The 13,554-nt window shown below is 46.0% G+C and overlaps 1 protein-coding gene across 2 annotated transcripts in view; it reads left to right on the top strand.

The window, feature by feature from the left end:
• The window catches only part of PRKCZ (protein kinase C zeta), a 219,688-nt gene that overhangs the window by 47,647 nt on the left and 158,487 nt on the right, over nucleotides 1-13,554 (top strand). The window lies entirely within an intron of this gene.

The raw sequence follows: 13,554 nt of genomic DNA, 5'->3' as shown, positions 1-13,554 counted from the left end.
AGTGTTAAGGTGTGGACCCCATATGGAGGGGCAAGGGAGCCGTGGCCCTATTCTGAACCTATATGGTGCTCCGGGTTCGAGCTGCAACATCTATTGATCTGGGGCTCCCCTTCCCATCTGCCTGAGCCGCAGCAGGGATTATTATTATTATTATTATTTGGTAGATCCAACTAATCAGGTTGGACACAGTCCCTGTCCCACATGGGGCTCTCAGTCTCGGAGGGAGAACAGATATAGGATGGTTGGGAGCCTGAGAAGGACACTGGAGAGACTGAGAAGGACGGCGGTGAGGGTGTACTCCGGGGCAGCTGTGTGTGGGTCTTGGCCTCAATTTGACCCCAAGAGCATCTTAAAAGTCTAGGTGAAAACTGATCAAGTTTGAATTGTGGAAGAGTGATTTAAAAACCCTCAAACTGAAGATTCTGATTTTAGCAGAAAACTCTCCTGCTTCTCTTACTGGGACACTTATAAAAGTGAAATATTTTAGTCACAGCACGTCTAGTTTGATCAGCACAAATGCCCCTACCAGGCAACCACCAAAGCACTGCCCCGACGATGGGTCTGTTGAAAGTGACTATAGACTGTAAGTTCTTTATGGGCAGGGAACTTGTCTACTAACTCTGTTGGATTGTACACTCTCAAGTGCTTAGTACAGTGTTCTGCGCACAGTAACAATAATGGGAAGCGGCATAGTGCATTGAAGAGAGCACAGGCCTGGGAATCAGAAGGTCATAGGTTCTAATCCTGGCTCTGCCACTTGTCTGCTGTGTGACCCTGGGCAAGTCTTGTCACTTCTCTATGCGTGTTAACTCATTGGTAAAATGGGGATTAAGATTGTGAGCCCCATGTGGGACAGGGACTGTGTCTAAGCTGACAACCTAGTATCTATCCCTGTGGTTAGTACAGTGCCGGCACAAAGTAAGCACTTAACTAATACTAAAGACACTTACTCATCACTGAAGAGACTATACCTAGCCCCATACTCATTCAGATAGCCCAGTAGAAGTTTGCAGATGACCCCATCCTCATCTTACCCAAGGAAGTAATCCCGTGGAGGTAAATCAGTCAGTTGTATATATTCATTCAGTCGTATTAAGTGCTTACCGTGTGCAGAGCACTGTACTAAGTGCTAGGGAAACACTCCTCATAACTAAAACTTTTCACTGGCCACACAGAGCTGAATGCTTTCTACATCCTAGGCTCCCTGGCAGGTGCCCGTATCCAGTGATGCCTGGTAACCAAAGAGGTAGGAAACTGAATCCACAGGGTCAGTAGGTCCTTCAGGAAACAGAGACAGACAGGCATCAAGCTTCATATGCCACTAGAGGGTCTCAAGGCTATAGTAGTGCTCTTGTTTATTTCATAATAATAATAATTATTACGGTATTTGTTAAGCATTTACGTGCCAAACATGTTCTAAGCGCTGGAGGATACAAGGCAATCAGGTTGGACACAGTCCCTTTCCCACCTGGGGCTCGCAGCCTTAATCCCCAGTTTGCAGATGAGGTAATTGAGGCCCAGAGAAATTAAGTGACTTGCCCAAGGTCACACAGGAGACAAGTGGTGGAGCTGGGTTTAAAACCCAGTAGTGTGGGTTTTGCATGGGTTAGAGCAACAATGTGGCTTAGTGGAAAGAGCACGGGCTTGGGAGTCAGAGGACGTGGGTTCTAATCCCGGCTCCGCCACTTGTCAGCTGGGTGACCTTGGGCAAGCCACTTCACTTCAATGTGTCTCAGTCACCTCATCTATAAAATGGGGATTAAGACTGTTAGCCCCAGTGGGACAACCTGATTACCTTGTATTTACCCCAGCACTTAGAATATTCATTCATTCATTCAATCCTAATTATAGAGCGCTAACTGTGTGCAGAGCACTATACTAAGCACTTGGGAGAGTACAATAATAATAAACAGTGCTTGGCACATAGTAAGCACTTAAATACCATAATTATTAACTATTATTATTATAGAACCCAAGTCCTCTGACTCCCAAACCCATGCTCTTGGTACTAGGCCATGCTGCTTCTCATGTTTTGCTTCCCATGTTGCTATCATGTTTTGCATAGAATCCTCCTAAGGTATTAGGGAATATTTTTCCTTCAACACGCAAGTGTGTAGAAAGCGAAGGGAAACAGTGTGCCCGAGTGGATAGAGCACAGGCCTGGGAGTCCGAAGGACCCGTGTTCTAATCCCTCGTCGGCTGTGTGACATTGGGCGAGTCACTTCACTTCTCTCTGCCTCAGTGACCTTATCTGTAAAATGCGGATTAAGACTGTGAGCCCCATCATGGAACATGGACTCTGTTCCAACCTCTTTACTCTGTATGTATCCCAGTGCTTAGAACAGTTCCTGGCATGTAGTAAGTGCTTAACAAATGCCATAAAGTTGAAAAAAAAAAAAGACGTGATTGGATGAAACTATTGTGCTCACGTGAGATGCCAGTCAAGTTTCGTATTCTATGACACGCGCCTTTCCTAAAGCGGGGTTCGTCATAGTAATAATAATAATAATTATGGTATTTGTTAAGCGCTTACTATGTGCCAGGCACTCTACTAAGCACTGAAGAGGATACAAACAGATTGGGTTGGATGTAGTCCCTGTCCCACATGGGACTCAGTCTCCATCCCCATTTTACAGATGAGGTTACAGAGGAATGAAGTGATTTGTCCGGTTATGGGGCCACCAGAGGCATTTCGGGTTTCCTGGGGAGTTAAGTCTCATTGAGGGCATCTCCGAGCCACCCTCGCCATCCAATGGCAAGATGGGATCACCAACAATGAAGTCCCAAAATAGTCCACTCACCAGCCCCGATACAATGCTCGTCACAAGCTGGTTCGGCCGGGCAGCACATGGGAGAAGAATGGACAATAACAGGATTCCTAAACAGCTGCCGGGTGGTGAACTGAAATGAGTCACACGCAGGCACCGAGAAATAGGGGGTGGGGAGGGCAAGAGCAATTGCTTTAAAGGCCTGGTAAAGTGCAGCCTCACAAAGAGTTATAAGAATGGGCTGCTATGAGCAGAGAGACCAGCCTGGTGTGTGGCGATCGGGAGGGAGCTGACTGACTGACCTGAAGTCAAAGATTCAGGAAGATCTAGAGGCAGAGAGACAGGTAAGGGACAGACGACATCATCATCATCAATGGTATTTATTGAGTGCTGACTGTGTGCAGAGCTCCGGATGAGAGACTTGACATCAAGTCTGAGCTCAGAGATGCCTCCCACATCCAGGGAGCTGTTGAGGAGAGCCCTGCTTTTAAGAAGAATTGTGGGATTTGTCAGATAATAAGATTAATAATTGTGGTATTCATTAAGCGCTTACTGGGTGCTGAGCACTGTTCTAAGCACTGTGGTAGATACAGGGTAATCAGGTTGTCCCACGTGGGGCTCAGTCTTCATCCCCATTTTATAGATGAGGTAACTGAGGCACAGAGAAATTAAGTGGCTTGGCCAAAGTCACACAGCAGACAAGTGGAGGAGGCAGGATTAGAACCCATGACCTCTGACTCCCAAGCCTGTGCTCTTGCCACTTAAGCCACGCTGCTTCAGATGCTTACTGTCATCATCCATAGTACATATTGAGCGCTTCCTATGTGCAGAGCACTGTACCAAGCACTCTAAAGAGTACAAGACCGCAGAATCAGTTGACTGGTTCCCTGCCCTCAGTGAGCTTTCGGGCTAGAGGGGAAGACAGACATTAATATAAATGAATAATTCGTAATATATGAACCCATCAGTATTGCAAAGGACTATCTTTCTGAGCACACAGACAGGCATTCACATCCACACCCGTGGAAGGAATGCTAAGAACAATGTCACCTTCCAAACAAAGGAAACAGCTGATTAAGACTAATGGTGAAAATTAGGTGATCCTCTGTAGACTGTAAACTCCCTGTGGGCAAGCATGGTGCCTGCCAATTCTTGTATTGCACTCTCCCAAGCAGTTGCTGCAGTACTCTGCACACAGTAGGTGCTCAGTAAATACCACTGATTGGTAATTTCAATAGGCTGGTTTGGCTTAGCTGCTATTAATAATATGCTTTCCCCACCTTGGCCAATTGAAACATCTGGGTTTAAACAGATGTGTTACACAGACCTTGTTGGGAAGGGAAATATGGCCTAATGATAGAGCACGGGACTGGAAGTCAGAAGGTCATGGGTTCTAATCCCGGCTCTGCCGCCTGTCTGCTGTGTGACCTTGGGCAAGTCACTTCAATTCTCTGTGCCTCTGTTACCTCATCTGGAAAATGAGGACTGAGACTGTGAGCCCGACAAGGGACTGTGTCCAACCCGATTTGCTTGAATCCTCCCCCAGCTCTTAGTGCAGAGCCTGGCATGTAGTAAGCACTTAACAAATACCATCATTATTATTATTATTTAGTGAAAGTTTTATAATGAAATCTTACACTCTGGCTGAAAAGTCCTCTTTGTGTTCCTCCCTGGTAGTTCTCCTCTAGGCTTTCCCAGATAATTTGGAGATTCCCAGAATGGGAACCACAAATAATTATCAGAGACAGTAGCATTTATCGAACACCTACCAAGCCCAGAGATTTACACTGAGCACCCTGGACAGTGCAACAGAAGCAAAAAACATAAGTGGAATTGTGGGGAGTTGAACAGATCTGAACGGCCAAATATTAGTAGGAAATTGAACGGGAACAGGGAGAAGCAGTGTGGCTTAGTGGATGGAGTACGGGCCTGGGAGTAGAAGGACCTGGGTAATAATAATAATAATAATAATAATGGTATTTGTTAAGCGTTTACTATGTGCCAAGCCCTGTTCTAATTCCGGCTCCGCCACTTGTCTGCTGTGTGACTTTGGGCAAATCACTTGACTTCTCTGCGCCTCTGTTGCCTCATCTGTAAAAAATGGGGGAAAGAATGTGAGCCCCATGTGGGACAGGGACTACATCCAACCTGATTAACTTGTATCTACCCTAGTGCTTAAAACTGTGCTTGGCACGTAGTAAACACTTCAAGAGTACCATAAATATTATAAATGAAAAGCTAAAGGTCAGCAATGAAATAGGAAGTCGACAGACATGCATGTTACTGCTAAGGTTGTTGGTGGGCATAGGCAGCCCTCTTGGAGGAAGTAGCTGCCTAACAAGGCTTGGTGAAGATGAAAAGGGAAGAGCGTTTTCAATAGGGGAGAGCCATGAGGGATAGGTTGGAAAAAGGAGAGTTACGAACAAGGTAGAGTTAGAAAGTTGATTGTGGAGGGAAAAGTCCCTTGGAGAAGCAATGTGGCCCAGCCAGAAGACCTGGGTTCTAATCGTGGTTCTGACACTTGTCTGCTGTGTGACCTTGACAAGTCACTTGACTCTTCCATGCCTCAGTTTCCTAGTTTGTAAAATGGGGAATAAAGCTGCGAGCCCCATGTGGGACAGCGACTGTGTCCAACCTGATGATCTTGTATCTACCTTGGTGCTTAGTACCGTGGTTGGCACCTAGTAAGCACTTAACCAATATCATTATTGTTATCATTAGTATTACTGAGGAGCTTTTGGGGATGTTCATGTCTGATGGCTTCTATCAGGTCACCCAATTAGTGGGGTCGTTGGGGATGGGAAATTGGAGCATTTCCCATTATACAGGAAATCTGTTGAGCAGGCAGCTTGCGTAGTGGTTCTGAAGTTGGGGTGGTTAGGCGGGCCCACAGAAGGAGAGAATGCGCCAGCCGTCCAGGGAATACTTAGGCCTGGTGGCTGAGGGTTCCTGGAACATTCTCGGCCATGCTAAAGAATCTGGGCCCCACGGTTGGCACAAGAATAGCCTTGATTTCTCATCACCCCGCTTACTTCGGGGCCACGCCAAGGGAAGTTGCTCCACCAGTTAACCCACCAATGAGGAGGCTCGAAGAAGGCTGAAAGCTTTTGGGATTTAGGCGCTCCTAATCCTCAATCTGCTCTTTCCGTGACCCAGTGTGGTGTGTATTGTTTGTTCTTTTTTTTAATTGGAGAAGGTTCCCATTCTTCCCAGAGAAGCAGGGCTTGGAGGGACAGGTAGGTTTGGGGGTGGTCATGTGCCTGCTCCCCTTCTGACTGATCTTTGTCCTCTCTGGGACCCCCATCCCCTATCCTCAACTGGTTTATTCTAGAGGCCTGCTGGTGCCCTATGACTTCTGTGCCTCGCGACTCAGTGACTCACTTTCTTTCCATGGTCTTTGGCCTGTTTTGCAAGCCTGGCTTTTCATCTTCTGCTTGGCCTTCCACCTTACATGCTTAAGTAAACTCAGCCAGTATTCCGCCTTACATTGTATAGCCCTTCTGGGGTCGTGTGGGACCCAGCCACCAATGATCCCTCTCTTTTGAATCTCGAGGCAACATTCCCACCGTGGTCACGCCACCTTCAGTTACACCACCATTGACTGCACATACGCCTACCATTTCCTGAAACTTTTGGGCCTTTGTGCAACATAACAGGAGAAATGCCATTAGTGGGTCAGAACGATGGTCCATCCAGCCAAGTGTACTCCTGACAGTGGCAATAAGTTAGGAAGGCAAGAAGGGTGCTAGAAGATGACTGAGGACATGCATAAAGGGATGGGTTCCTCTAAGGCTAACATATTCACGCTACCTCTTGCCCACATCCTGCCTCTGGCCTGTAGCGCCCTCCCTCTTCATATCTGACATATCTCCCTCTTCATATCCCAATTTGTACTTCCCAAGCGCTTAGTACAGTGCTCTGCACACAATAAGCGCTCAATAAATACGATTGATGATGATGATGACAGACAATCATTCTCCACCCTCAGAGCCTTACTGAAGGCACCTCTCCTCCAAGGGGCCTTCCTCAACTAGACCCTCATCTCCTCTTCTCCAGCGCTTGGAACAATGCTTCGCACATAGTAAGTGCTTAACAAATACCATCATTATTATTACCTTCTGCATCACCCTTGCATTTGGATTTGCACTCTTTGTTCACTCCTCTCTCAGCCTCACAGCACTTGTGTTTATTAATAATTTATTCTGCATATTTTGTATACATAGTGTATATTTTCATTCATTCATTCAATCATATTTATTGAGCGCTTACTATGTGCAGAGCACTGTATTAAGTGCTTGGGAAGTACAAGTTCTAGACTGTGAGCCCACTGTTGGGTAGGGACCGTCTCTATATGTTGCCAACTTGTACTTCCCAAGCACTTAGTACAGTGCTCTGCACACAGTAAGTGCTCAATAAATACGATTGAACGAATGAACAAGTTGGCAACATATAGAGACAGTCCCTACCCAACAGCGGGCTCACAGTCTAGAAGGGGGAGACAGACAACAAAACATGTAGACAGGTGTCAAAACCATCAGAATAAATAGAATTATAGCTATATGCACATCATTAACAAAATAAATAGAATAGTAAATATGTAGAAGTAAAATAGAATAATAAATCTGTACAAATATATACAAGTGCTGTGGGGAGGGGAAGGAGGTAGGGCTGGGGGGTGGATGGGGAGGAGGAGAGGAAAAAGGGGCTCAGTCTGGGAAGGCCTCCTGGAGTTATTTTGTAATTTATGCTACTTGTGTATTTGTAATTCATTTATATTAATGTCTGTCTCCCCTCTAGATTGTAAGCTTGTTGTGGACAGGGAATGTTTCTACCGGCTCAGTTATTGTACTCTTCCAAGCGCATAGTACAGGGTTCTGCACCCAGTAAGTGCTCAATAATATGGCCGATTGAGTCACTGCTAGTGGTGACCAAGGTTGTGTGGCAAGGGATGGGGCCTAATGGCGACTGAGGACGTGTGTGGAGGGATGAAGCCCACTGTTGGGTAGGGACTGTCTCTGTATGTTGCCAATTTGTACTTCCCAAGCGCTTAGTACAGTGCTCTGCACACAGTAAGCGCTCAATAAATACGATTGATGATGATGATGAAGGCTAGTGGTGACAGAGGGATGGGGGCTCGTGGTCATCAAGAACATATGTGGAGGGATATGGACAGGAGGTGACAATGTGCCTATGTGGCATCGTGGCTGGTCCTGTTGCAGACTGGTGGTCCAGCCAAGAATGATGCCAGCAGTATTAGTGGCAACATCTCCAAATGAAGAACGCTGATGCAATTTCCTCTCCCATGTTTCCCTTTCACCCATTCACCTCTGACGGGAGTTCTATTTGTTAGGTTTGCTCGGGGCCCGATTGCATTCATGGCCCTGCTCTGAATGCAGTCAAGATCTCCAGACTGTATGCTCTTTGTGGGCAGGTACCGTGTCTGCCAACTCTGTTCCATTATACTCTCCCAACCACCTAGCACAGTGCTCTGCACATAGTAAGCACTCAATAGATACCATTGATCGATGGATTATTGGGCATAGGTTGTGGCTGTAAAGGGGAGTGATCAGGTAACAAAAAAAACCAGGTTAGAATATGGCATCAATGCCAAGGTATTCAGTATGGTACTGCAAATCCAGGGTAGCAGGGTTTTTGGCGTTCTGCTGAGCAAGGCACAGAAAAACAGGAGAAAGAAAGCCACAACAATATTTAGTCTCGCCTTAAAAATCTTGGTCTCATCTCAATGGCCTTACTGAATGACTGAGAATTCCATTAAAGGGAATATCTTTTTCTTTAAACTAGAAGAATTTTGGTAAGCTCTCTTACTCTAAGGCTTATGAAAAATTTGGGATTGGGAAGACATTGACTGGCGGATCATTAGAAGTTGAGATCCTGCACTTTTCTCAGGCTGCCTGTTCTGTGTTTCACCCTGACCTCGGTGGTGTCTGACTGGGTTATGTCTCTAAGTGCCCACTGTCCAGGCTTCAGGGGCACCGCCCCAATAGCTTTGCCCCTGCAGTTTGCTAGAAAGGGAAGGTGGTGGCATTGTTTTCCCATCCCATAATTTGGATTTGGAAAAGATTCGGAATCTACCTCTTGTGCCCTGTCCACCGGGACTGGAGTCTGAACGCGGGGCAGTGGGGGCGGGTCACAGGCTGGCATCTTTGCAGGGGAAGCTGATCTCAGCCTGGAGGCCCTGCAGTGCGAACAAGGGCTGGGGTCCTTGGGATGCTGACTGGGGGTGAGCAGAGTTCCTCTGGAGAAGGGACAGGGGGCAGCTGTCTTGCTGGAAATTTATGGAGACCCATTCATTTCCCATTCCCTGCCAAATGGAAGCCAAGACTGTCAGGACCTCACCACCTGGGGCTGGGTTTAAAACTGCTGCTTAAAGAAAAGCATTTCATATCGATAGATTCTTCAGCACATTCTTCAGAGTTGTTAATCATAATTATGGTACTTATTAAGTGCTCATTTCTGGATCATTTTTCTAGATTCTGCTCCAAAGGGAAAAGCACATGTTAATGCTTATTCACAAAGTTCCTTATTACAGTTTGTGAATTTCTTTTAATGGTATTTAAGCGCTTACTATGTGTCAGGCACTATACTTTAGGGAAGATACAAGATTGGACATAGTCCTTATCCCACATGGGGCTCACAGTCTTAACCCCTGTTCTACAGATGGAGACACAGAGAAGTGAAGTGACCTGCCCAAGGTCACACAACGAACAAGGGGTGGATCCAGAATTAGAGCCCAACTCCTTCTGTCTCCCAGGTTTGGGCTCTATTTCCTAGGCCATGCTGCTCTTTCCTTCTACTTTGAGGAAAAGAAAAAAAGCAAAAGTCAAGGAAACATGCCTTCTGAAGCTACTGTTTTGGCAATAGATTTTTGTAGGGTAGTAAATCTTTTGGTTTAATTGCAGATGCTCTGACTATTGAGATCCACATTCCTTCATTGGACAGTGCAGTCTCATGTAACTAATGTAAATCATTGACAATGGACGGAATGTTTGTTTAGTTTTTCCCTTAGAAGGGTTGTAGAACCTCTTTTGATCTTTTGAAAAGCCAAGCTTTCACTCATTCCTTCACTGTCGTACTTATTGAGCGCTTACCATGTGCAGAGCACTGTACTAAGCCCTTGGGAGAGTACAATGCAGCAATAAACAGACACGTTCCCTGCCCACAACTATCTTATCGTTTGTTCTCAGGGTGTGGCACTTAATTCCATTTCTCCAGATTTAATGAGTGAATTGCCCTGACCTGTCCCTCCGTGGTACCTTCCTGACAGACTGGTGTTGTGAGATGGTCACAGCTGGCTCCCCATCGTACCAAGGACGGAATAGTTGTTCCCATCACTTTTCCAGTAGCTTCAAGCTGATGAATTCACCATTATCGCTCATTAGTTGTTTTGATGTAAAGCCCGGGTGCATCTTCAATTTGCATTAAATCACAGAGAAGCAGTTTACACAGAGCAGCATTATGAGGTTAGCATCTCAAAACCATGGAGAAACTATATTAAGCAGAGACTGAATAGAGTCGGTTAGACTGGAATATTTAGCAATTGGAGGCTAATGGATTTGGGTTTTGCATTTTGTGTACTCTTTTTTTCTGATAGTCTCTTAGTGAAGTAGATCTGTAAACATGGGGTACTTAAAAATATCAGCAAATGGCTGGGTTTACTTTTGCCTTACTTTTATTAAGATCACTAATATAGCTTTTAACCCGGTTTCATATCATTTGTAGTGGTTCCGAGGGGAAATTAGCTTTACCTCAGGTGGACTGCCATAAATTTCTGTCTGTTTCCTTCAGTTTTGCAAAACTATGGGTACATGGAATCGACCACAATACTAGCAGTGGCTTGAGGGGAAATTTGGTTTGAATTTTTTCCTTTGGATCCAGAGGAATTCAGTCTAACTGCTTATACTATGTCACGAACTAGCCTCCCCTGGAAGACTTTGCTTTTGGCTTTTTGATCTCAACTACTGACTGCTCTAGTTAAAGGGGATGTAGGGCTTATTTTGGAAAAATTGAACCTACTTATTAATCAGACTGTTTTCAGGACACTCTGCCATGGGTTAGTGTTAGTCTGAGTTTGGGTATAGAGAAGCAGTGTGGCTTACTGGACAGAGCACGGGTCCGGGAGACAGAAGGACCTGGGTTCTAATCCTGGCTCCGCCACGTGTCTGCTGTGTGACCTTGGGCAAGTCACTTCACTTCTCTGGGCCTCAGTTACCTCATCTGTAAAACGGGGATTAAGAGTGTGATCCCCATGTGGGACAGGGACTGTGTCCAACCTGATTAACATGTATCTTCCCTAGTGCTTAGAACACTGCTTGGCACATAGTAAGGGCTTAACAATTACCATTATTATTATTATTACTTAATAGCCAGATGAATCCAGGAGGTTTATGAGTCTGTTCATCTAAATGTTGATTGACTGCAGGATCTTAGAAGTTGATTAAGCCCACCTCCTGGCTATATCCTGCTTTTATCTTGCTCTATCCAACCCCTTGTTTACATCATCCCCAGGGTGTGGGACCCCCCAGCCCCCAAATTCTGCAGACCTCAACCTTCCTAGCCCTTCAAAACTCTCCTAAAATACCATCTTCTCCAACAAGCCATGTCTAATTGTCAGTGTCCTGATTTTTAGCAACCCTTTAGCTGCCCTTTTCACTTATATATCTATGCACTTCTGCCTAGATTCATATTGGATATTTCTGTCTCTCCTCTGAGAATAAGCTTCTTGTGGGCAAGGGACATGTTTTGTGCTTCTTATTCTTTCGAAGTGCTCAGTACAGTGCCTAGGACTCAATAGGCTCTTGGCGTAGTGGATAGAGCACGTGCCTGGGAATCAGAAGGTCATGGATTCTAATCTGCCATTTAATGATGGCATTTATTAAGCGCTTACTATGTGCAAAGCACTGTTCTAAGCAGTGGGGAGGTTACAAGGTGATCAGGTTGTCCCATGGGGGGCTCACAGTCATAATCCCCATTTTACGGATGAGGTAACTGAGGCCCAGAGAAGTGAAGTGACTTGCCCAAAGTCACACAGCTGACAATTGGCGGAGCTGGGATTTGAACCCCTGACCTCTGACTCCAAAGCCCGGGCTCTTTCCACTGAGCCATGCTGCTTCCCTTGTCTGCTGTGTGACCTTGGGCAAGTCACTTAACTTCTCTGGGCCTCAGTTCCTCATCTGTAAAATGGGGATTGAGTGTGAGCCCCATGTATGACAGGGACTGTGTCCAACCTGATTACTTTGTGTCTACCCCAGCGTTTAGAGCAGTGCCTGACACATAGTAAGCACTTAACCAATACTGTTATTATTGCCGTTATTATTAGCAACAGTAATAATAAGGACCATTATCACTACTAAGATGAATTTTGAGGTCCATATAGTAGTTCTTCTCATTTTAAAAATTAATGAAGAGAAGCCTTAGATAATTCAGACTCTGCTTTCTGTTTTTGCCGAAATTAGAGGAAGTTTTCAGCGTGGCAGAAATAGAATTTGCATTTCACACCGTCGGAGTGGAGCCACAAATAATCTCCCTCCCTTGTTGCTGTTTGAAGGGAGCCAGGATTTCCCAGACGACAGCATCCTCCTCATGGAAAACCAATGTATGCTTTGTGTCTGTCTCGTGAACTTTCTTTCCACTTTCTGTTCTTCCTCCTCTCCATTCCCCTGGGGGCAGCCACCTTTTCTCTGGAGTCAGGGGGGCGTCCTTTCTGCCTCATTTCTCCGTAGCCTGCCTTCACCCGTCACCAGGCAGATCCGCCTGTTCAGTCGGAGGCGGCCTGTGTAGGTTGTCGGTTCCGAAGATAGAAGGACCCAGAGAGTGTCGTTTGGTCTGGGTGTCGTTTGGTCTGGGTGTGAGTGTGTGTCCTTAACCATCTGCACGCCCCCCCCGCCCCTTTCGAGGCAACCCGCCAGACTCTGGATGAGGGTTCCCCCAGTACTTAAATATCTTTGTCGGGAGCCCACCTGTACTCACCATCTTCCGGTCCCCCCAGTAAAGATGCGAGGATTTGTCTTGGAGCATCCTCCCTATCCTTGCAAGGCTCTATCTCCGAGAGGCCCCCCCGTAACATTATTGCAATCCCTCCATTTTTCCCGTCCGCTTCGGATTCGTTTGGGTGGGCACCGAACCTTCCCGATGCTCTAATGCCATCCTCTGCGGGGCGTTTCGAAAAAGCGTGCGAGGACCGGCGGAATCTTTCCTTTCCCGTCTGCTTTTCGGAGAGCTCTTATTGCAGAAATATTTGTTTTTCTGTGACATCAGCTCCTCGACGTCCATGCCGTGTTTTAGTTTGTGCCTCAGCTGCTCGCTACAGCCTCCCAAGGGAACCAGTACCACCCGTGCCTGGATACATGAGGCAGAGATGTGAAAGGGAGAGGAAAGGATAACCAGTCTTCCATTAAATATTTGCTCGAAACGTTCAAGCCGCTCCCACCTATTGTCCTCGGTGTCTGATGGTATTCAAGCTGCCGCATCAGGGAAATAAGGGAAGGGAAAGATGTTGTCTTTTCCACCTACCGCATTGTAAAGCGTGAAGAATCAAACACTGAGGAGGCAAAAGAATAAAACCCAGTGAGTAACGCATGTCTCTGTTATAGACTTTTTTTTTTGGTTTGGTTTTTTTTTTTTTTTTTTTAATGTTTCTTCCCCGAGATGGCTCTGGTGAATTGTGGCCATCGATGCAGAGTGTGTGTGTGTGTGTGTGTGTGTGTGTGTGTGTGTGTGCAGTGTGGAGCGAGAGATAATAGAAGTCAGCATTTTGGTTATCATGTAG

Source organism: Tachyglossus aculeatus, chromosome 5 (genome assembly GCF_015852505.1).
Source record: "Tachyglossus aculeatus isolate mTacAcu1 chromosome 5, mTacAcu1.pri, whole genome shotgun sequence".
Taxonomy (NCBI): Eukaryota; Metazoa; Chordata; class Mammalia; order Monotremata; family Tachyglossidae; genus Tachyglossus; species Tachyglossus aculeatus.
The sequence above is the reverse complement of the archived record's forward strand: the minus strand, read 5'-3'. Positions and strand labels throughout refer to the sequence as shown.